The following is a 24,656-nucleotide window of genomic DNA, read 5'->3' as shown; positions in this document are numbered from 1 at the left end:
CTTAGTTTTTTGGTTTGGTTGGCTATTGGCCTTGGTTTATAATACTCTAGGTTTCAGGTCCCTATAAAACCTATTTATCTTTATCAAAAACTATGTATTAAATTGTTACATAATGACTAGATAAATGATAATAATGGGTAATTTTTAGTTTAAATTTTATAAAATATTAAGTGCCAAATTTTTATGACATGAGATTGATCCCATGAAATCTAAATGAATTAGAACACATAAATGCAATCTCAAAACCAAGAGTAAATGTAGGGGTATCTGTATAGTACCCCATATTTTTGTAATAGTAATATTAGGATATAAGAATTTAATGATACTGAACCTAAAAATTAATTAAAAAACTTTAATAATTTAAAAAAATGGTTTTATATTAATCATATTTTCATACAATAAGATAAAAAAAGTACATAATTTGTTATATATTCTCCCATTGATGAATATTTTAATGTGATTCACATCTTGATAAATGGTTAATTAAATTAATGTTTATAAATATTAGTTTGTTTGTATTTTATCAGTAAAATTACATATTTATACTAATAATAAAAGAGTATATACGAAAAAATTTCTAATTAAGCGAAAATAGGGTAAACCTCTTAACTAGTCCTTGTGACATAGTTCCACCAAAACCCACATTACACCACCCATAGAGGAAAGCCTAAATACTAATAATACTCTGCCAACCACATACATGACCATCATAAACATTCAACATATAAAAAATATCATTAAAACATAAATAATCAATTTTTTTCAAATTTTTATTTTCTTTCTACCTGGCTTGTTCACCCAAAATTCCTCATGATCTAAATTTGCCTTCTTTGATTCATCCTTTTAATTTTTGGTGCTTTCTCTCTACATCTCCAATTTTCTTTTTTTGATAATCCTTCAAATTTTCCCACCCGAGCCTCACTTCCTTTGTCCTTGCAGCATTATCAACCCCATTGTTTCATAAAATAAATGGCCTCACCTCCACATCCACATCTCCCCCTTTTGACATAATCCCTTGACAAAAGGGATGTCTCAAACCCTTACCCACCACCACTCTCACCAACAAAGAGATAAGCCCATTAAGGGAATGATTAGGTACACAACCTTTGGCCACCCAAGGAACCTCCTCCTTTGTTCCAAATTTCAAGCCTCAAGTGACCACCATGGAGATAATGTTTGCATTGATTTGATAACAAAATTTTAATTGAAGATTGTCTTCCCCCAACTACACCTTCATTATTTGCAAAAAGGAGTGGTCCGCCAACTTGAAGATACCGCACAATCTCTTCTTGAGCACCTTTGCAAAGAATGCAATCTGTTGTTTAATCGAGTAGAGAAAAAACATTTCTTCCATCCCTTCTTCATGTTCACACCACGAACTCTCCTTATCATTGTATAAATTTTTTGACACACCATGCCACCTTGGAAATTAAATGACCCGCCTTCCAGTCGATTTAAACTTCTCCATCTAACCTCATGTCAAATTAGAGTAAATTTCATAAATGCAAATTCCTTCCTTGATTCCTAAATCCACCAAGTAATCATGTCTTAAACTTGCCTCACATGCTAAATTTTGTTCAAATAAATTTTATATATTAATTATTCAGAAAAAATAAAATATGCAAAGATGAATACAACATGGTATCAAGACATGGGTGTAGCAAAATCCTAAATAGATGAGAAAATATCTTGAGAAGATTCCATATGGTTTGAAGCACCTGAATGTAATATCCATCAAGAAGAGGGTGAACAAGTGGGACAAGGAAGATAGTTGAGTTCACACAAGATTCAATGCACATCAGAGACAACACGACTGGAGACATTTTTGCTATAGGGATAGTTGATCATTCTTCTTGATTATACTCCTTTTCTCATTTTGGTCCATCTTCTCCATTGTTTGAGAATTCCTCTCTTTTTTCAATAGAGCATGTTGAGGTGAAGTCAGGTCACTTGAACTTATGTGTTGTTCCCGAGACCAGTGTTGTGACTTCTACACCTCCACCTCCTGTTGAGTTTTCATCTGTTCAGTAGGATTCCTCTTTAACACTGCCAAACATTGTAGCTCCATGCATTGAGCCCACAACTGTAGTTGTTGAGGACATATCAAAGGATGTTCATTCTATCTCAGATGACAAATTCAACACATTTGTTATCCCACCATCATTGGAGCTTCCATTACTAGATCATCATGTGTTCTCCTTTGATCAGCATCTAGGCCTTTCAGTTTTGCCATACATATTGGTTTTTCCTCTTCTTTGCCAATTGAATGTGTTTCCTCTATATTGGAGCCATATTAGTTTGATCATCGACACAAGGGTTCTATCATTCTGGCGGGGCTTTGGAGATTCGATCCTCTCTCATGGGGGAGTTAGTAGTACATATGTTCTTGAGAGAGTCTCTTGATACATTATTTTTGTACTTTCTTTTTTGTTTCTTTTTTGGAGAGGATTTTTGTTCCCACTGGGTTTTCTCCTTTGCTCCATTTCTGAGAAACTTGCATGTTTGTTCAAGGGTACCTAAATCATGCTTTCGGCTAGGATCCATGTTGCATTCATCTTTGCATATTTTTTGCCTACATCTTTTTTGCCTCTCTCCCTAGTTGTGCATTCAGGGGGGTGTTGGAATAAATAATTTATATATTAATTATTCACTTAATTGCAATAATTCACTAAATAATTTATTATTTAGTTAATTATTTAATTAGGAATAATTAATTAACATTTATCTCCATCCATAATGCAAACTAGAAAAATAAAATTTTATTTAGATTTTCGAGAGTTTCATGCATTAATGAGTTTATTATGCGTTTTGTGCATACACGATTGATTCATGCATTGTATTTCAACTCTCAGTCTATCTTGTAGACTCCACCATTTAGGGTTTCTATCTTTAGAGTTGGATTTCTTTATAAGGATGTCATATCATTCATTGTAATCAAGAAATTTCAAAGCAATACATTTAATTATTGTTAATTGTATTCAATTCTCCTTGTTGTTCAATTTTCTCTTTATGTGTGACAAGTATTCTTGCAGAAGATAACTGGGCTTGTGGGATTCACATTTCATGAATTCTAACACCTTTCTCTTTGCAATTAATAATTTTCCACACCATAGAGCAATCCACCAATCCACAATTGCACTTGCATTTTGAAATTTAGGATTTTCCTTGAATTTGAGTTACTCTCTGCAAAGGGCTCTCTTAACACATGCATCGGCACCATCATGTTCTCCTTTCCCATGTCCAGCCTCAAAAAAACTCCACATGTGTTCGGTATTAGTTTTCTTATGAATCCTAATCAACCAATGAAACATTCTAGCATTCTTGAATTGTCCCATGCAATTATCTAACCATTATATATGTTGTGTCATCTAAATTTCTCTCTCCCTCAAATTATCAAAAAAGGTCTTGAAGCAATACTGGACAAACTCAGATGAGTACAATATTGGACCTCATCTTGTGGTGCAAGCGTGTTGTTCTCTGCAAAGTCAATGACCGAAAGTATACTACCAATTGGAAATATATCCTTACATATTTGAAACTAACCATCGAGCCATCTAGCATTTTGAGAGTGTTTAACATATTTAGCTATGATCTTACTCTTAAATTCATTGATAAATGCATGAACACTAACTTTTTCAGTGATTAGATTGGACCATCTTCCAACCTTTCCATCCTTCAGTGGATACTCAAAATTTTTAAATCTTTTAACATCAACTAATTGTTGTCCAAAATCATTTGAAATATTTTCATGCAAACATTAATCTACCAATGCAAGATTGCCACATATATCACATACATCAGAAACACGTGCATTGAAAAGAAAATTTTGCTCATTTCGTGGGTTGAAAAACAAACTTGATATAAACTCCTTTATAGTTTGAGGTGGTATATTTATACCACATTCTTGCAACATTCCATTACTATGCATGGTAAGACGTATGTATCAAAATACATCATAATCGTAGCGAAATTGAACATGAGTTTTGCAACAACATGTGACTCTTTCCTTGTTAATTCAAACACACCAAGGTTTACACTTTTCAAAAGACCTTTGACAAATGCTATTAATCAACACCTTATCATCTAAATTTTTTTTGTACAATTCATTTTGACTCATGTCCAATAGGTGTTTTGGATGTGGATCACAAATTTTTGACCCAACTCTTAATTTAAGAACATCTCTAGCACTAGGTGATACTCTTGTATTATCATGCTAGAATTTTTCGATCAAAGTTTTGACTTCACCAGTAAGTTTCATATCAGACCTTGGTAGTCTACCAATAAAAGTATACAAATTGTTTGCCAAATCACTTTCAAAGTTAACACTTCTTTTCATAGCTCTTGACAAAGTTTTATGATGAATATTAAGATATCCACTTATGTTACTCATCATTCTTTTATTAGAAGTTGTTTGGCTTACTAAAGCTATTGTTATTGCCCATCATGCTACATTTTTATCTTTAGAATGACTTTTCTTTCTGATTGTATCAAAGGCGCTACCAGCAGTCAATACAACTTGTTTTAAAGACTCATCCTTCTTATTGGGTTTGACATAAAAGCCTAACTTCTTCATCACTTTTCACATTTTAGTCATTTTAATTAGTTGTACCATTAATTGACATTGAAACCCAAATTTCTTAATATAAAAAAAATGTCTAAGCAATCTATTTGCATGTGTCCTAATCTATCTCCATGAAACCAAGCTAGGACGATTGTCTAGTACATCATTTTTAATTTCAAAATTTTCATTCGTTTGATTATCATTTAAACATCTTTCATTTTCAATTGGTGTTTCAATGTCTACATCCCTATTATTGTTTGAGTTGTAGGTGGATTTTCAATTTCATTTGGAGTTTCAATTTCGGTTTCAATTTTAGTCTCAATTTCAGTTTCAAGTTGAGATATAGTTTCATTTGAGGTTTCAATTTGGATTTCAATTTCAATTTCAACTTGAGTTCTAATTTTATTTAGGGTTTGATTTTCAATTGCCGTTTGATTAAATAGGTTATCTGATTCTACTAAATCACCAATTCCTTCATGAGAAAAAACATAGGGCTGTGAAGTCATACATGTATCCAATAATAGATTAGAAGATGCACTTGAATTAAATGCTTCTATTGTGTTTCCTTTGTAAGCATTTATGGTCTCATCGATGTTCTCCTCTTCTGAAACGATTGTGGAACTTTAATCTCCTTGTCTCATTCTTGCTCTTCTCTCTCATTGACATATTGCCTCCTCCCTATTTGCTGCAATCTAGTCAACTACACCAAATTTTGAATTTGAATCGATCTCCTTACCAAATCGATAATAAGACAAAAAAAGAGAATGATTAATCAAAACATTCTCTTTGCAGATCGTACATGTATGACAATGATTGAAAAATCATTCAATCATTGGGATTTGTGCTTGTGGGTTAGATTTTCACCCAACGGATCTTTTTAGAAATGGACGCTCATTATTTAATGAAATGGGTGCTCATTTTAGAATTGGGTGCATGTTTCTTAGAATGAGGGCCTGTTTCACTTTCAACAATACAAAGAAAAATGAGTGCCCTTTTTTTGAATTTTAAAAACGGGCACCCATTTTTTTAAATTAGCGGCGAGAAACAACCCTTAGCCTTGTTTTCTTCTTTGGGATAGGCTTGGTCCCACCAAGCCTATGCTTGGACCTCCAAAAACATGGCTAAGGTAAAATGACATCAGATTTCTACCTTGGCCTAATTTTTTTAGGGCCTCCCTGATTGAATTTTTTTATGAAACGAAAACCCATTAGAGTTTTCAGCGTCCTAATTTCAGATATAGAAATTTCATAGTGATAAGATCATTTTTACTACTTTTGTATTTTTTATTAATCAAAAGTGGTACCTAAACCTAAAATATCAAGGTTCAGTAAAACTTTAATAACTTTTTTGTTTTTTAGGTTTTTAGAAAAATAAATTATATGTCATCAATCTACATACAGTTATTTTGAATATTAAAAAAAAGAATTGAAAAATATGAAATTTTCATCAAATTATGGTGGCTGTACACCCTATACTTTGAAAATATACTTTATTGTTAGTTAAAAATTAATAAAAAATATTTTATTCAATAACAAAATAAGCAAAAATATTCTCACCAATATTTGGTGTCTTAGGTATTGTTTCCCAGAAGGATTTGCAAAATTCATTTATTTGCATCGAAAAAGGGTGGTCGTACATGTGTGGTATGGTCCTAAAACAGGAATTTTGAAAAACCGGGTTTTAAACATGCCTACTAAAAAATGATTTCTACCATGTGGGTATTAAAATAAATTACATATTTAAAAAGTAGACTTTGAGCACTACATTTTTTATTCCTAAATTTGTTTTAGATTCAATCTCCCAATGCATCAAATTTTGACATCAATCAACAGAAAATTTGAAAAATGGAGAAAACACTTCCACTTTTTGCCCAAAAGTGGGACTCAACTTATTGCAGCCACCTCACTTCTAGGATGTTTTATTGATTGAATGATGTTTTTTTGGCCTTAGGCTGATGTGTTATTATTTTATTTCATGATTATGTAATGGATCTATTGTATTATCATTTGGGTGCCTGACCTAATTGTTTAGGTCCCAGGTTGGTACAAATATATGTAAGATCTCATTGTAGATCATATGGATGGATGGATGTATGTATGGGCAATGAGAGAATAATGTAATAATCATTTGTGCAAAGGATTTGGTAAATCATAGGTGATCGAGTTGGGTTAATGTAAGATGTTTTCAACCTTTGGTATGAGATTAACTGGAACTGTAATATAGCATGTTTGATGCTATCACTGATAGTTCTTCTTTCTGGATTGTTGTCTACATATTTTGAGGTGGTTAACATCTCTGTAGTCAGTGAGAATTCATTATGATGAGTATTGCACTCTAGGCAGTGTGTCTTCTTGCATGTGCAGGCCCCTATTGTAATCATATACTTACTGCAGAAGTATCATCGAACTGTGGGTAGGGTCTCCCACCATGGCTTTTCCCTTTACTGGGTTTTCCATGTACAAATCATGGTGTTATGTGTTATGGTTGAATTATATTGATTCTCTAGTTTTCATTTATGCTTTAATGATTAATCAGTTATTCTGGTATAAGGTTATAAGTTCTTTAATTCACATAATTTGTTAACAACTGATTCACCCCCCCTCTTAGTTGTTCATCAGTTATACTAATAATTGGGTTGAGAGCTTGGTCCTCTTTTTGTAGAAGCTTAACTACTTGAGGAATATCCTATAGAAATTAATAGTTCAACTACTATTTTTGAGAAGGACAACCCTAGGCTTGATGCAACAAACTATGGAGTATGAAAGATTCAGATGGAGACTCATTTAAGATGCATTAGAAAGGAAATTTGGGAAATAACTCAGAAAAGTTATACTCCTCATGATCTAGCATCTAACAATCCTACACCGACAGACTTGGATAAGAGCATTGAAAATGACTGCAGAGCTAGAGAAGCCCTCTTAAGTACCTTAGTAGATCAACAAATCATGGGACTATTAGATTGACAAAATCTATATGGGACAAGTTGGAGACTCTGAATGAAGGTGATCCTACTATTAAATTTGCAAAACTTGAATGTTATTGAGTAACATATGAAAGCTTGAATATGGAGGAAGATGAAATTTTTTTTGCATTCATGGAAAGGGTAAATGAAATTGTATTAGGAATTCAATTTTGTGGTGGATCTTTGAGCGAGGAAGAGTATTTCAAAAGTGTTAAGGGTTTTTCCACCAGAATATAAGATGAAGGTAACTATAATTAGTGAGCTAAGAACCATGCCTAGTTCTTCTGTTAACATAGATACTCTTGTTGGAAATATATCTTCTTTTGAGCCTGAAGAGTTTGGTCCTTCTGGAGTTACAAAGATTGATAGTGCATTTAAGTCATCTACATCATCAACCGACAAGCAAGATTGGAAAGTTTTTAATGCAAAGGAATCGGAAGAGATTAGAAAAGAAGATTAAGAGCTTGCACAACTTGAAGCCAAGTGAACTCACAATGTTGGTTCCCACTTTTTGGTACATCCTGATTTTTGCTGAAATCATACATTTTTTAGAAAATATGATGATTAAATCTTTAAGAGGTCCAATTTGAAGTAATTAATTGAAGAGAGTTAGATCAAAGGCTCTTAGATCAAAATTTCTTGGATAGAACCTCTATACTTCTAAATCATACTTGCAATGGAGTCTCCTTCGCATCTATCAAATGCTGATAAAAAACCAATTTCACATTAGCTTTTGGGGGGTCAAATGAATTCATTTAGAAGTTTTATTTTTTTAATTATTCTTCCTTATTATAAGCTTTCCAAATAGTATTATTTTTAATATATTTTTATCTTATTTCTTATGAATGTAGGATTTTCACTAAACATGAACTTCTTTGTTCAATGCATTGGGAAAAATAGTAAACGAATTCAAAAAAATTCTAAAAAATATATATGCACTAGGTATTGATGTCTTCTTTATAACAAAAACAAATTTTAAAAAATGATATATATAGAACAAGTTAAGTGTTCAAATGTACACCTATATCTAAATTATAATTAGTTAGACTTCAAAATTTAATAAAATAAAAAATATTCAACATATCACTATCAAACCAACTGCATGCTCTGGGTATTGATGTTACAAACTAAACTTCAAAATAATTAAGATTTTATCATTTATTAAAAAAAATTAATGTATTTTGGGATGGACGTCACTCTTAAAAAATGTTGTTTGCTGTAAAAAACTAATTTTTGAGGGAGATGGAAAAATGAATAAAATTTTATTCCAAAAAACTTGAAAAAAATATATTTAGAATCTACAAACAAGATGTTACAAATCACTAGTTTACATCATCTTCAAATTATTAACGGTTTAAAAGTTATCAGTGTTAAGAAGTGAAGGCTTTTTTAAAAATGTTCATCTAAGTGTCAAAGTTGGTCAAAAAGTGGGAACCAGTATTGTGAGTTCACCCAGCTCTATTTGTTAGAACAATACCTGAAGGTCTGATAGGAAGTAAGTATGAAGGAAAATGTCCTTTCAAATATTTTTCATGTAATAAGATAAGTCATTTTGCATCTAGATGTCTTGAAAGGAATTCAAAATTGGAAGGAAGAGCAAGAAGATCTTTTAAGCCTAACCCCAAATATCAGATCAAGCATAAGTATAGGAAAATCAAAAATAAATCATGCTACTATGCTGATGAGGAAGGAGTAACCGATGACTCAGAAGAAGAACCAACAGGAGATTCAACTAGTGGATCCCGCAATAGAAAAGACTAGGTATTTTATGCTATGAAGGAAGATGATCCAAAACTTGTTATCAAAAATGAGGAAAATGCCCTTGCAGCAAAAGTTGAAGACTAAGGTGTATGGGTAATAGATAATAGATGTTCTCATCATATGACAGGTGACAAAATAAATTTTCTAACCTTGCAAGAATTTGATGCTGATCAAGTCAGATTTTGGTAATAAAAAGGCATGCATGATCAAACGAAGAGGATCCATTTCATTGGATGGTAAGAATAACACTGATAATATCTATTATGCTAAAGGTTTGAAGGATAATCTTTTGAGTGTAGGACAGTTGGTAGACAGAGGATTTGAATTACAATTCAAGGATGGAAAGTTCAAAATCATTAGCAAATCAGGATTGGAGATTGCAATTGGTACACAGACAAAAGGTAACATCTTTCATTTCAACTCTAGTGAAAAGACATGTTTGATTGTACATATTGATAAAATTTGGCTATGGAATAAGAGGTTGTGTCATGCAAATTTTGATTACATTGTAAAGATCAATTTAACTAAGGCAATTAGATATTTACCTAAGATTGTGAAGCCTCATAAACTGATATGTAAGGAATGTCAAATGGGTAAGCAAATCAGAACTTCTTTAAAGAGCATACCTGATAAATGTAATGATGTTCTTTATTTGATTCATGCTGCCCTATGTAGTCCTGCTAATACAAGAAGCTTTCAAGGAGATATATATTTCACGTTAATCATTGATGACTATTCTAGAATGACGTGGGTTGCTTTACTAAAGGAGAAATCTGAAGCCTTTGAGAAATTAAAGATCTTTAAAGCTATGGTTGAGACAAAGAAAGGAATGAAAATTAAGTGTCTGAGATCAGATCAAGGTGGTGAATTGACATCTAGTGAGTTCAATAGTTATTGTGAGAAAAATGGCATTAGGAGACAGTTATCTGCACCCTGAACACCTCAGTAAAATGACATTGTGGAAAGAAAGAACATAACCATTTTGGGTGCAGCCAGAAGCATGATGATGGAAGCTAATTTTCCTCATATCTACTGGAGAGAAGCAGTAAGTAAAATAGTTTATACATTCAACATAGTTCATATCAAAGGAGATATTGATAAGACACCTTATGAATTATGGTTTGGTCATTACCGTACTCTTAAGTATTTCAAAATATTTGGAAGTAAGTGTTATATCAAAAGAGATGATTCCATTGAAAATTTTGACCCTAGATATGATGAAGGAATATTTCCTGGTTATTCAACTAAAAGAAAATCATATAGATCTTATAACAAAAGATTGCAGAGAATTGTGGAGAGCACTAATGTGAAAATGGATGAGCAGTACAAAGACCAAGATAAATCTTATGACAGTGAACAGGTAGTGGAAATGATCATAACTAATCCAGCAATGCCTATACCAAAATAGAATATTGAACTAGATACCTGGACATCATAAAAAAACTCAACTATAACTGAAGAGCAACAAAGAGAACCTAAAAATAAAAAAACACCAAGGTGTGTAAGGCTAAATCATTCTTAAAATAGATCATTGGAGACAAAAACAAGGGAGTTATGACAAGAAGAAGATTGGAAAATCAAGAGGTATGTTTCATTTCTCATATTGATCTGACATCAATAATTGAAGCTTGTAAAGATGAATGTTGGATGAAAGCTATGGAAGATGAATTAGATCAGATAGAAAAGAACAATACTTGGACTTTAGTTCCCCGACCTAAAAACAAGAATGTTATTGGAACTAAATGGGTTCTTAGAAACAAACTGAATGAGGATGGACAAGTTGTAAGAAAAAAGGCTAGATTCATCTACAAAGGATATTCTCAGAAGGAAGGAATTGATTATGGTGAAACTTTTGCATCGGTAGCTAGAATTGAAGTTGTTAGACTATTTCTTGCTTATGCAGCCTATAAGAACTATAAGGTCTATCAAATGGATGTTAAGTGTGCATTTTTTAATGGAGAACTTGAACAGGAAGTCTTTATTGAGCAACCTAATGGATTTTTGCTGATAGATGACAAAAATATGGTTTGCAGATTAAGGAAAGCCTTAAATGGACTAAAATAGGCTCCTAGAGCTTGCTATGCAAGGTTCGATAAGTATCTTTTCAAGCTTGATTTTGTAAAAGGTAATGTTGATAGTAACCTATATTCTAAGATAAATAATGATGATATTTTTATTATTAAACTATTTGTTGATGATATCATTTTTGGAGTTGAATAAAAATTGTGCATAGAATTCTGTGATAAGATGCAGAGGGAATTTGAAATGTCTATGGCTGGAGAAATAATATTTTTTATAGGTTTATAGTTTACTCGAACTGACAAAGGCATCTTTATCTATCAAAACTAAGTATCGAAGGGAATTATTGAAGAAATTTGGTATGAAAATTACAATCCGGTTAGTACTCCTACAGTTACAAGTGAAAAATTGTCAATTAAAAATGTATCCCCTCTAGTAAATTCTACAAGATATAAATCCATGATTGGTGATTTGCTATATTTAACTCAAACTAGACCAGATATAATGAATGCACTCAGTATTGTATCAATTTTTCAATGTAATCCAAGATAAAATCATAAAAGTGCATTAAAAAGGATATTCTGGTATTTACAAGGTACAGCTGAATATGGTTTATGGTACCCTAAAGATGATGACTTTACTTTATGTGCATATATAGATGCAGATTGTACAGGTGATGTTGATGATCCAAAGAGCACATCTGGTGGACCATTCTTTCTTTGGAAGAAGTTGGTTTCATGGATCAACAAGAAGTCGTCATGCATTTATTTATCTACTGCTAAAGCTAAATATGTTGCAGCTGCAACCAATTGCACTCAAGTTCTATGGATAAAGTAGATGTTGAAGGATATACAAGTGATTTGTAATGATCTAGTGGTTATTCATTGTGATAACTCTGTAGCTATTGACATATCCAATAATTTGGAATTTCACTCCAAGACTAAGAACATATCAATCAAGTATAAATTTTTGAAGGAAAAGGTGGAAGCAAAAGAAGTCAGATTAGTTTATGTCAACACTAAAGAACAAATAGCAGACATCTTCACTAAACCTTTGTCACAAGAATCATTTGAGTATTTGAGAGACAAATTGGGGGTTTCTACCCCTCTAGTAGAGACTTAATTGATGCAGATGTGCATCAGTCCAGTATGCACTATCAGAGCTATCTTTTGCTCTAGATTGATGAAACAATTCTACTACTTAGGGGGAGTAGTTAGCCTTGAGATTTAGAGTTTTCATATTTTGTTTTATTCTTTGGCATTTCTGTCAAAGGGGGAGGAATATATGTGAAAAACCATTTCTATTTATTTTTCAGACTGATTGCACTCCTTAGGGGGAGTTTGGGAGTATTAGGTCTTTTGATTTAGATTTGGTTCAGAGCTTCATTGCTATATTATTTAATGGGAGATTGTTGGCGGTATTCCATTAGGGGAGACTTGTTTGGCATTTTCTTGGCACTTGGATATTTTTCATATCTAGTGTTGCCATCAATGCCAAAGGGGAAGATTGTTGGCAATATGATAGAATTGATTATGTGTTGCATTGATTTTTTGTCATTGATGTCAATATTTGTTGTTATGGTTGTTTACCGACTTCCGATAGAAGGATTGGATTGGGAAGACTATCAGTTGATTGTCATCGGTATGATATGGATGATGGAATAAGTTTGTATGGATGGTTCATATGATTCTAAAGTATGTTTTAGTCAGTTGGTATTGACTTGATGATCGGATGCTATCTCATGTTCTAGTAAACCTGCTTTGTAGTTCAGATAAGGATTTCACCTGCAGAGTTTTATTGAAGATCTTTGATGTTATGTGTAAGTGGTGTTGGTGCAACTTATAGAAGGGATTCAGGATGTTAATGGTGATTGTGTCCATGCCTCAAATGAATACTGTCATTTCTTTGGTGTGTGTGGATCTAATTTAGGTCTGGTGCTATCTAGGTTATGGACTGGTTTTCATGTAACGTGTTGGTGGATCCTCAGATGCACTTTCTAGATGTTTTATTGATTGGATGACGTTTGTTTGGCCTTAGGCTGACATGTGTTATGATTTTATTTCATGATTATGTAATGAATTTATTTTATTATCATTTGGGCAGCCGACCTAATTGGTTAGGTCCTGGGTTGGTATAAATATATGTAAGATCTCATTGTAGATTATATCGATGGATGGATATATGTATGGGAAATGAGCGAATAATGTAATAATCATTTATGTAGAGGATTTGGTCGATCATAGGTGATGGAGTTGGGTTTATGTAAGAGGTTTTCTATCTTTGGTATTGAGCTTAATCAGAACTATAATCTAGCATGTTTGATGCTATCACTAACAGTTCTTCTTTGAGGATTATTGATATTTTGAGGTGGTTGACATCTCAGTAGTCAGTGAGACTCCATTATGATGAGCAATGCATTCTAGGCCGTGTGCCTTCCTGCATGTGCAGGCCCCTATTGCAATCATATACTTACTGTAGAAGTATCATGAGATTGTGGGTTGGGTTTCCCACCATGGTTTTTCCCTTTACCGGGTTTTCCACATACAAATCATCATGTTATGTGTTATGGTTGCATGATATTGATTCTTTGGTTTTCATTTATGCTTTAATGCTTAATTAGTTATTCTGGTATAATGATTTAAGTGTTTTAATTCACATAATCTATTAACAACTAATTCACCCCCCCTCTTAGTTTTTCACTGGTTATTCTAATAGCAAGCACCTAGAGCTTCGTATGGAAGGTTAGATAAGTATCTATTGAATCAAGGTTTTCAAAAAGGGATTTTTGATAGAAATCTTTATTTCAAAGTTGAATCAAGTAAGATTTTAAATTTTGTTGTGTATGTGGATGACATAATTTTTAGAGGTGATGATAATATGTGGAAGGAGTTTTCTATTGAAAGGTAGAAGGAATTCGAAATGTCTATGATTGGTGAGATAAATTTCTTTCTTGGATTGCAAGTGAATATGAACAGTCAAGGCATTTTTATTTGTTGGTGTAAATAATTATTCATCATGGATATTATTACACTTACTTAAGTTTACTTAGGATAATGCATTTCATAGTAGTTTGGATATGAGACACTTGGGTGTTTGTGCCACATTGGGATAGTGTGTGTAGGAGAAATTTCACCTCTTATGGTGTTGATCTTGTTATTACACTATCATATCCACTTATTGTGGAGTGATAATTCCACCTTCGGTGGGTGATCCACCTCATGTGGAATATTATATTATTTCTCCTACCTACCCACACCTATTTCCTACCTACCCTTGTTTCTTATTGAGCCACATGTCATATTTGTGTGTTCATACATATCCCTAGCCTTGCCTATATAAGCAGGCTCATCTACATTGTATGTAATAACGATAATCCAGTTGATTGTTGATCATTTTTCTATTGATGAGAATACAGTTTATTCTTGTCCCATATTATGTCTCTATCTTGTACATTTCAATGACCTCTTGATCTTGGCAAAATCCAACATTATTTCTTAGTCAAAATATGTTAGAGAATTGTTGAAGAACTTTGGATTGGAGAATTCCAAACTAGTGTGTACTCACATGACTATCGGATGCAAGTTGACAAGTGATGATAAATTTTCTAAGGATAATGTAAGCAAGTATAGATTAGTTATCAGAGGATTTTTATACCTAACTGCTACAAGACCGAATATCATGAATGCTAGTTATCTTGCAACAATATTTTAACAAGAATTAAAAATAGTCATTTTGTTCTAGTAAAGAAGGATATTCAGATACTCGAAAGGAATAGAAGGTTTTGGAGTGTGGTATCCTAGAAATTCAAACTTTACTCTAAATAATTATATTGTTGTAGAGGGTAGGAAGTGTTGATGACAAGTAGACTATAAGTCATAGAGTATTTTTACTTGGCTCCTAATTAGTTGCATGGCTAAGTAAGAAGCAAGATTCTATATTTTTATCAACCGCAAAAGTTGAGTAAATTGTAGCTACTTCATACTATACTTAGGTACTTTGGATGAAACATATATTAAATAATTTGCAATATTGTTTGATAAACTTATCTCAATCATGTGTGATAATACTAGTACAATTAATGTGTTGCTAAATTTGTGTGTCAATTGTATTTAATATTCACATAGATAAGATAACAATAAGAAATAGGAAGAACAATTTGAAAACTAAATAAAATATGTAAACCAATTGTCTCCTTTAAGATATCCCATCTTCCTCTATTTTTTAGGTTCATGAAGGTGTTGGATTATTGGCTCTTAGCGGAGCAATGACCTCCAAAGTGAAAACTTAAAAGTTGAGTACCTACTTCATTATTATGTAAATGTATGAGGCTAAGATGATTGTATGCATGATCTACCTAGAATGATCTATTCATGCTACTTGATTTGATAAAACGGAAACTAGATTAAGATGATACGATTAATCCAAATTAACAATTATGCTAGATGATATAGATGTAAAATACCTATAGTAACTATGCAAAAACTATGAATGCAAGGGATCTTTATTGCTCCAAAATGAGGGGTATTTATAGGACTTCCAAGACCAAATCTCTATTGTGACAAGTGTCAAAGAACCTTTCCCATGAGAGGGAAAGTGTCCAAGGAAGAAGACATGTGGCAAAAGTGCCATGTGTCTCAAGGAGGGGATATACAACCCATGGGAGGTTAGAATAAAAGAGGCCAGGATGTGCAAGAAAGGATAGGGTTAGTTAAAGCCAGGATTAGATAGAATGGGTTAGGTTAGGGGCTGGTTAGGCTAGGTGGTTAGAGGATGGTTAAGATTAGGAGCCATCTACTCATATTTGAATTTAGAAATTCAAATATTAGGAAAATAGTAATTAATCTCAACAAACTTGATTTTGTTAATGTGAATTAAGAATTAGAAGAATTGATTAAAATGAGGGGAATTAATTAATCTAAAATTAATTAATCAAAGAGGGATTACTGAATGGACTATATGAATAAATCCTTAGATTTAATCACAAGTAGAGGAATGTAGGGAAATTAATTAAATTACTTGTGAATTTAATTAATTGGGAAGGGGAATTAATTAAATAACTATGTATTTAATCAATTATATTCAGACCATGTTTAGGTGTATACAACTAATATCTGTAAGAACCTGTAGTGTCCTAAAATTGTGACACTTGCAATTTCGACTGCATTTGGGTCTTCATGATGGCGATGCAACACGAAACCTGAATGGAGACCCCGAAACTTGTTCATGACATCAAAAACTGCATTTTTCAGCACCTTGGCCTAATCCTCCTTGCACCCTGCTGTCCCTGGAGGTGGGACCATGGCGCCCAGCGCCTTGGTCCTTTAGGACTAGGGCGCCCAGTGCCCTGGTCCCCCAGGACCATGGTGCCCAACACCCTGGTCCCTGGCCCTATTTTGGGCCCGGTCTCTTATGGGGCTTCGGGTCTTTAAGTTTGCAAATTGGAAAATAATGTTTCCTAGTCAGCCTAAGGTTGGGAAAATCAGTCTATCAACCCTAATTGACAAGTATATAAACTACATTTCCTCTCCCATTTGAGGAGGTCGAAAAAGAGGAAGACATATGTGGGCAAGATGCGAAAGCGATATTCAAGCATTCCTTCAAGCAATTAAGAATTCTAAGTCTCCATTCAAGGCTAGGTGTTACATTCAAGACAAGGATTCAACCATTGAAGAGGAGATCACATACAACATACAACATACTACATACATTACACCTTCGCATGTAAGAATACAAACATTCTTACAACAAGGTATGAGTACTTGTTTACATTACAAACATTTACATTTACAACATTCTCATTTCTTGGTTAATTCCAAAACTGGGGTTTGACCTAAAGGCAAAACCCTCATCCCTAACCCCCCAATCGTCCTCTCTTTTCTGTGTGTAGGTTGCAGGTACGCGGCTGTAATTGAATATCTGGAATCCTTGTACAGAGACGAATAGATCCCCCTTCGTTTCGCGGATTTTTCAGAGGACCGTGTGCACGTCGGGCGCCATCATCCCATCAACTTTTGCTCAAATTTGTAGAACAGCACCGTCTCGACATTTTACTGCTAATTCCAGGTCCGCAGCTTCATCCCATATCCTTATCTCTGTTTATAAGCGAATCTTTCCTACTTTACATGCATTCCTAGTTCAATCTTTCTATCTACATTCTTTACAAAAGAGGGTATCCTTGATGTCACAACCCTTGAAACTCATTTAGAATCCAATCTTGCATTGCGTGGGATTGGATCTTGTTGGTTTCAACCCCTCTTTTGAATGTAAAGTCTCTCCTAAGTGAAAACCATCAACCCTAGTGACTCTCCCTTCTCTCTGCTTGGAGATTGGGGAGGGGAGAATGACTTGGGTTCGATTTTTCCGCTTTACATTTTGGTGAACCCGACGTGAACATCCTCATTCTGATTATTCATGGTTAGATCTGAAAATTTTGTTTCCTTAATTACATTTCCATGTTTGATCTTTTGTAAATTTTAGAGGTTGATTGCATAAAAACCCTAAAATTTTCTTTTTAAGTAATTAAACTTATGAAATGTTTAATTGTTAATGCTTGTTTCAGATCTATCCTTCTATTGCAAATTGTCAATTCATATTTGTGCTTTAATTCTGAAAATTAAGTGGTTAAATGTCAAAACCCTAATTTTTAAGACCTTCTTGATTCAACCTTTGACTGATAATATCACTAATCAAAAAACCTCCAAATCGGCTGTAACTTTGGATTCCACAATAAAATCACAATATGTTTCATCCCTGAAAATTTGGAAAAAAGTTGTGAGGACTGTGTGCACGCCGAGTGCCATCATCCCTGACATTTTTTCTGAAATTTCAGGGGCTAGATCTTACTGTATTTTTCTACTAAAATCCAGAATTTTGGCTGATTTTATCAATTTTAACACCTTCAAAATTAAAGTCAAAGTTGGTCTAGCGATTGCTTGGATTGAGGCTTCTAATCATTCAAAAAATTGTTGAAATTAAAATTCATATCAAAATTGTGTTCCTTACTGTACTAAATCTGAAAAGTGTGTTGGTATTCATTCAAAATTTCAATGTTTTATTCAAATTTTTGCAATTTGTGACTTTCAAAATTAAGTGTTTAATTGCAACAACCTTGATTTCCACTTTCAAATTTGAATTTTGCATGAAATCGAGTCAACTTTTAAATTTCAAAGCCTGCATTGCTTTCAGCATTCCATCTAAAATCATAAAATTCAAAATTTATGTTTCCCTCTCTTTTTCAAAATTCAAAATTTGCATTTTTCAACAATCTTAGTAGGGTTCAATTTTGAGATTGCAACTTTAATTTGGCCTATCTACAGATCATAAAATCACTCAATTTTTTCAGATTAGCTTTAAAATCATCATAACTTTCATCCTTGAAAATTTTGAAAAAAGTTGCGAGGACCGTGTGCACTCCGTTCGCCACGGTCCCGAACATTTTTTCCGAAATTTTGGGAGATTGTCCTGATTGTATTTAATAGCTTAAATCTAGGAGATTGGCTGGTTTTATTGAAATTTACTACCTCTAAAATTCAAAATCTTCTCTCTTTCTTTAGTGCATGAGTTTTACAACAATAAGTCCTACTTACACTATTCCCATTAGACGAAGTCTTAGAATTAAGTCTTTCCAAGGTGTAATTATCGAGGAGATGGAACCTAATTTGAATGGCCTTTTTAACAAGGACATGGGTAATTCCTCTAATCCTCTTAATGATGAAGAAGCTCTCCATGAGGTTTCTGTAGAACAACTTTCAAAATTGGATAACCAATTTGATGATTTTCGACAATGGATGTCTCAAGAATACCCCGATAGTCAAGCTCTTTCATTAATTGAGGGTCTAAAACGTATGGTTCAAAGTGATAAGAATGGAATTGATATTTTGCATGGTATTGCACACATTGTGGATTCGAATGTGATGCCTATGAAAAGTTGTGCCGAAACCTTAAGTTACACACAACCTCCTACTCAATTTAATCATTCTATTCCTTTGACAACTCCTATTGCTAGTATACCTACTTTTACATCAAACATAATGACTATTCAATACAGGACATTCCTCCTATGATCACTAGTCATGGGGGCAATCCCTCTTCTTCATTCAATCTGACTTCTTCATTCATTCCTTCAATGAGAGTTCCTATTATATCTCCACAAATAAACATGATGCAAGGGGGCAATTCATTTAACCATTCCATTCCTCCTTGTAGTGTTCCTCCTTTCCAATCATCTCCTATGACTAACTATCATAGTGTCCCACCACCTTACTCTCTACCTTCTTTCAATAACATAACACCTCCATCACAATCTAACACGTCTAATATGAACTCTTCGACTGAAGCGACCATTAACAATCTTGCACAAACTGTCTCTTCTTTACAGCAACAAATTGCCTCTATGAATCAATCTAAGTTTAGTGTGCCCACATTTGATGTTGCGAGCCCACTTTCTCTTGACATTGTTCGAGCTATCCCCCCTAAACATGTTGAAATCCCGCATTTGGAGCTTTATAATGGTAAGGGTGATCCTCTAACACATGTTAAGACCTTTCAAACAATATGTACCAATTTTGCTTATGATCAAAGGTTGCTTGCAAAACTGTTTACTAGAACATTAAGAGATAAAGCCCTACAATGGTACTGCTCGTTGACTTCTTATTCTATTACTTCTTTCGAACAACTTGCAAATGCTTTCATTCAACAATTTCAAAACAATATAAGTCCTAAAGTTACTTTGATTGATTTAATGCATTGTAAACAAGGTGTTAAAGAAAAAGTGACTGATTTCATTGGTAGATATAAGCATTTGTATGCTCAAATTTCTTTTCTAGTACCTGACAATGATATTCAAAGAATCTTTATTTCTAATTTACAAAAAGATATTAGAGAAAAACTCCTATTTTCTGAGTTTACTTCTTTCCACCAGTTGTGCGCAACTCTTCACAATTATCAACTGACTGTGAGTCAAATGGAACAAGAAAATCCTATGGCTCTGAGTGATAAGGGTGATCGTAGTCAACAACCATTTGGGAAGTTTAAACCGAACAGAGAGTCCATTAAATTCAATGAACACATCATCAGCAACAATGTGAATGCGGCATCAGGTGTGCCTCCTATTTCTAGGTTTTTCAAGAAAGAAAGAAAGTTTACTCCTTTGAATGAATCATTGCATAGTATTATGAATAAGTTATTGGAACAAAATGTGCTTACTCTTCCTCCTATAAGGCAAATAGATCCTGCAAAGATTAATTCACCATATTTTGATAACAAATCTTTTTGTCAATTTCATCGTCACCCTAGGCATGATACTGAAAAATGTTTTGCTTTAAAGGGTAAAATTCAAGATTTGATTGATAATAATACTATCTCTGTTTCTGGTGTGAATGATAAAGGCAACACATCTGTAGCTCCTCCTAACCAAAATCTTCAGATTTTTACTGATCCATTGCCTTCTCATACCTCTAATGCGATTGATACTACTGATTCCTCTGTCTCACCTGATGATCTTGTGTCTATGACTCCGAATGTGATTAACTTTGTAGAGCAGCAGAAAATCCCTAAAGAACCTTCCATCACCTTTGATTCCAGTGAAACTATTAGGGCACTTGATGGTCCTTTATATATAGTTGCAAAAGTCAAGAATACACCTTGCTATGGAGTGCTTATTGATCCTTCTTGTATGGTTAATATCATTACTAAAGAATTTCTCTTTACTTTGCAATTGAATCAAGTGATCTATGATGAAACAAATGTGGTTGTGAAACTATTTGATGCATTTTCTTCTCCTGCAATTGGTTCTATTACATTACCTATTGAGGTCCATAACAAATCCCTTGATGTGGACTTTGCTATTATTCCATCATCTGAACAATTTCATGTGAAGCTAGGCTATCCTTGGCTATCTTCCATGAAAGCTATTGCTTCTCCTATTCACAAGTGTTTTAAATTTCCCCATAATGGCAAAGTTGTTACTGTCAATCATAGTCTCTTTAAACCAGCTGAAAGAACTTCTAGCATTCCTATTGATTACTTTTGGCCTAAACAATTCCAATCTCTTCCTCCGCAAAGTGATCATCTTTTCAAAGCTTATCAAAAGTGCAAAAAAGATATGATCCTATCTCTAAGTGAACCTAGAACACCCAAACTTGACATTCCTATTGTTCTTGAGAAGGAAGTTCTTCCTTTGAAAGATAAAACTAATGTCTTTCCTCAAGAAGATTCCCAACCCATTCCTATGAATGTGACTATGCCTATATCTAATAAACTTCCTAAAAGTAGACCTATCCCTCCTCATCATGATGGGATTGGTCTCCTTCCTAAACCAAGTATTCCTCCCTTATATGGAGCAGTTCCTCCTCCTTCCTCTTATGGAGAGAAGAGACCTTCCTCTTCTCCTATTGTTCAACCTAAGAGACCACAATCTAAACACCCAAGTGATAAGGATGAGAACATTCCTTCTCCTCAATCTTCGCAACTTCCTACTAAGACTAGACGAAATCGTTCTGCATGTGAACGCCGACGAAAGCGTCATCTTAGAGCTCAGGCAGCTGCTTCTCAAACTTTGCAATCCCCAAAAACACCTTCAGCCAATATTATTCCATTTTCTCCTTAGCCGACGATTGAGCCGAAATCTCCTAAACATAAGATGCATGATGGTCTTGATCCTGTGCGAGTTAATGATCCTATTTTTATAAATCTTGATGATGATATAGATGAAAATATTATTCATGATGAAAATGTTACTCCTGTTCATTCTGATAGTGAATATGAATATGTTGATGTTGATAACCATCTATCTAACGCATTTTCTAAAGCACTTATCCTAGCTCCTAGACAAGAACGACGTGGCTTGGGGTATGAACATAGCTCTTGTTTGGATCTTGTGATAGCTCCATCTGCTGTGTTGGATGTTCCTCCTCTAGCGTGTTTCCTACCTTCCCGAAATATTGATCAGCAAGATCAGGGGGTAGATGACATGCTAGACTAGTTCATTAGCATAGCAGATTCTCTCCTCCTCTCTTTTGTTACTTCTTCTATGTGTTATTCTCATTCTTCTATTTGTTGTCCTTAGTGTTGTCTACTTGAGGACGATGCAAAACATTGAGATCTCTTTTGGTCTCTCTCATGTTGACTCAAAAGACACATGCGTTCCCTTCTTCTAGGTGACCTTCCTTGATTGGGGAATGAAGAACAATTATGCATACATACATATGATATACATGAATTATCATACAGCATACTGACCCCGAGGAAAGCGAAGTCACCTTGTGCTTTGTGTTTTATTATCCTTGGGCTTATCTCACACTTGGGGGCTAAATCCTGCTGATAACGTGCTCCTTTCTCATTTCTTATATGTATCACTACCTTAAAGCAATCACCCCCAGTGAGGTGTGTGTGATCACTTTAACGTAGGGGGGCATACATCCCGTCCATATCTTTTCAAGATACTTGAAAATTTCTTGACAGATGTAGCTTTGCCTTGAAAATTTTTGATATCTTTCTTGCATGACTCATAGTGAGGGAACCTTACTACTGACAGTCATGGTTCTCCCTCGTGATCTTCCCTTTTACTTTTTTAATCGAAGTCGTAAGATCGTTAGTCCACTGGGGGCTTGGTGTATCTTGCCTCCTTGACATGGTGAAAGTTATTCAATGTTGTTTCCTTGTACTTTACCGAAAGTATGAGCGTACGCTTATACTCCCGCTAAAGTGGGGGCTAAATGTAGCGTCCTAAAATTGTGACACTTGCAATTTCAAGTACATTTGGGTCTTCACGATGGCGATGCAACACGGAACCTGAATGGAGACCCCGAAACTTGTTCATGACATCAAAAACTGCATTTTTCAGCACCCTGGCCTGATCCCCCTTGCACCCTGCTGTCCCTAGAGGTGGGACCATGGCGCCCAGCGCCATGGTCCCCCAGGACCATGGCACCCAACGCCTTGGTCCCTGGCCCTATTTTGGGCCCGGTCTCTTATGGGGCTTCGGGTCTTTAAGTTTGCAAATTGGAAAATAATGTTTCCTGGTCGGCCTGAGGTCAGGAAAATCAGTCTATCAACCCTAATTGACAAGTATATAAACTACATTTCCTCTCCCATTTGAGGAGGCCCAAAAAGAGGAAGACATATGTGGGCAAGATGCGAAAGCGATATTCAAGCATTCAAGCATTCAAGCATTCCTTCAAGCAATTGAGCATTCTAAGTCTCCATTCAAGGCTAGGTGTTGCATTCAAGACAAGGATTCAACCATTGAAGAGGAGATCACATAAAACATACAACATACTACATACATTACACCTTCGCATGTAAGAATACAAACATTCTTACAACAAGGTATCAGTACTTGTTTACATTACAAACATTTACATTTACAGCATTCTCATTTCTTGGTTAATTCCAAAACTGGGGTTTGACCTAAATGCAAACCCCTCATCCCTAACCCCCCAATCATCCTCTCTTTTCTGTGTGTAGGTTGTAGGTACGCAGCTGTAATTGAAGATCTGGAATCCCTGTGCAGAGACGAACAAATCCCCCTTCGTTTTGCGGATTTTTTGAAGGACCATGTGCATGTCGGGCGCCATCGTCCCGTCAACTTTCGCTCAAATTTGCAGAATAGCACCGTCTTGACATTTTACTGCTGATTCCAGGTCCGTAGCTTCATCCCATATCCCTATCTCTGTTTATAAGTGAATCTTTCCTACTTTACATGCATTCCTAGTTCAATCTTTCTATCTACATTCTTTACAAAAGAGGGTATCCTTGATGTCACAACCCTTGAAACTCATTTAGAATCCAATATTGCATTCCATGGGATTGGATCTTGTGGGTTTCAACCCCTCTTTTGAATGTAAAGTCTCTCCTAAGTGAAAACCATCAACCCTAGTGACTCTCCCTTCTCTCTCCTTGGAGATTGGGGAGGGGAGAACGACTAGGGTTCGATTTTTCCGCTTTACAGAACCTTTTTTTACATTCTATAGAAAATCATAATTCTATTCGGTATCATTACTTAAGGGAAAAAGTTTTGGATATTGAAGTGAAACTTGAATATCTTCCTTCCAAAGAGGAAGATGTAGATATCATTACAAAGGCTTCCTACAAAGATACTTTTGAGTATCTTTGATATATCATAGGGGTTATTCTCCTTCTTACCTTGAACTATGTGTGTTTTGTAATACATTAGTCCAATATAATTTATGCATATCCCAGGCTTGGGTAATGTTTGGGGCTTCCTCTTAGGGGGAGCCATGTATATTCTAAATTAAGCTAATGATTCATCGTAGTCCTTGATGTCAAAGGGGGAGAAGTTTGAGAAGTTTGTGCTTGATAAGTTTGGAAAACATTTTGAAGAATATAGTTTTT

Source organism: Cryptomeria japonica, chromosome 1 (genome assembly GCF_030272615.1).
Source record: "Cryptomeria japonica chromosome 1, Sugi_1.0, whole genome shotgun sequence".
Lineage (NCBI taxonomy): Eukaryota > Viridiplantae > Streptophyta > Pinopsida > Cupressales > Cupressaceae > Cryptomeria > Cryptomeria japonica.
The sequence above is the reverse complement of the archived record's forward strand: the minus strand, read 5'-3'. Positions refer to the sequence as shown.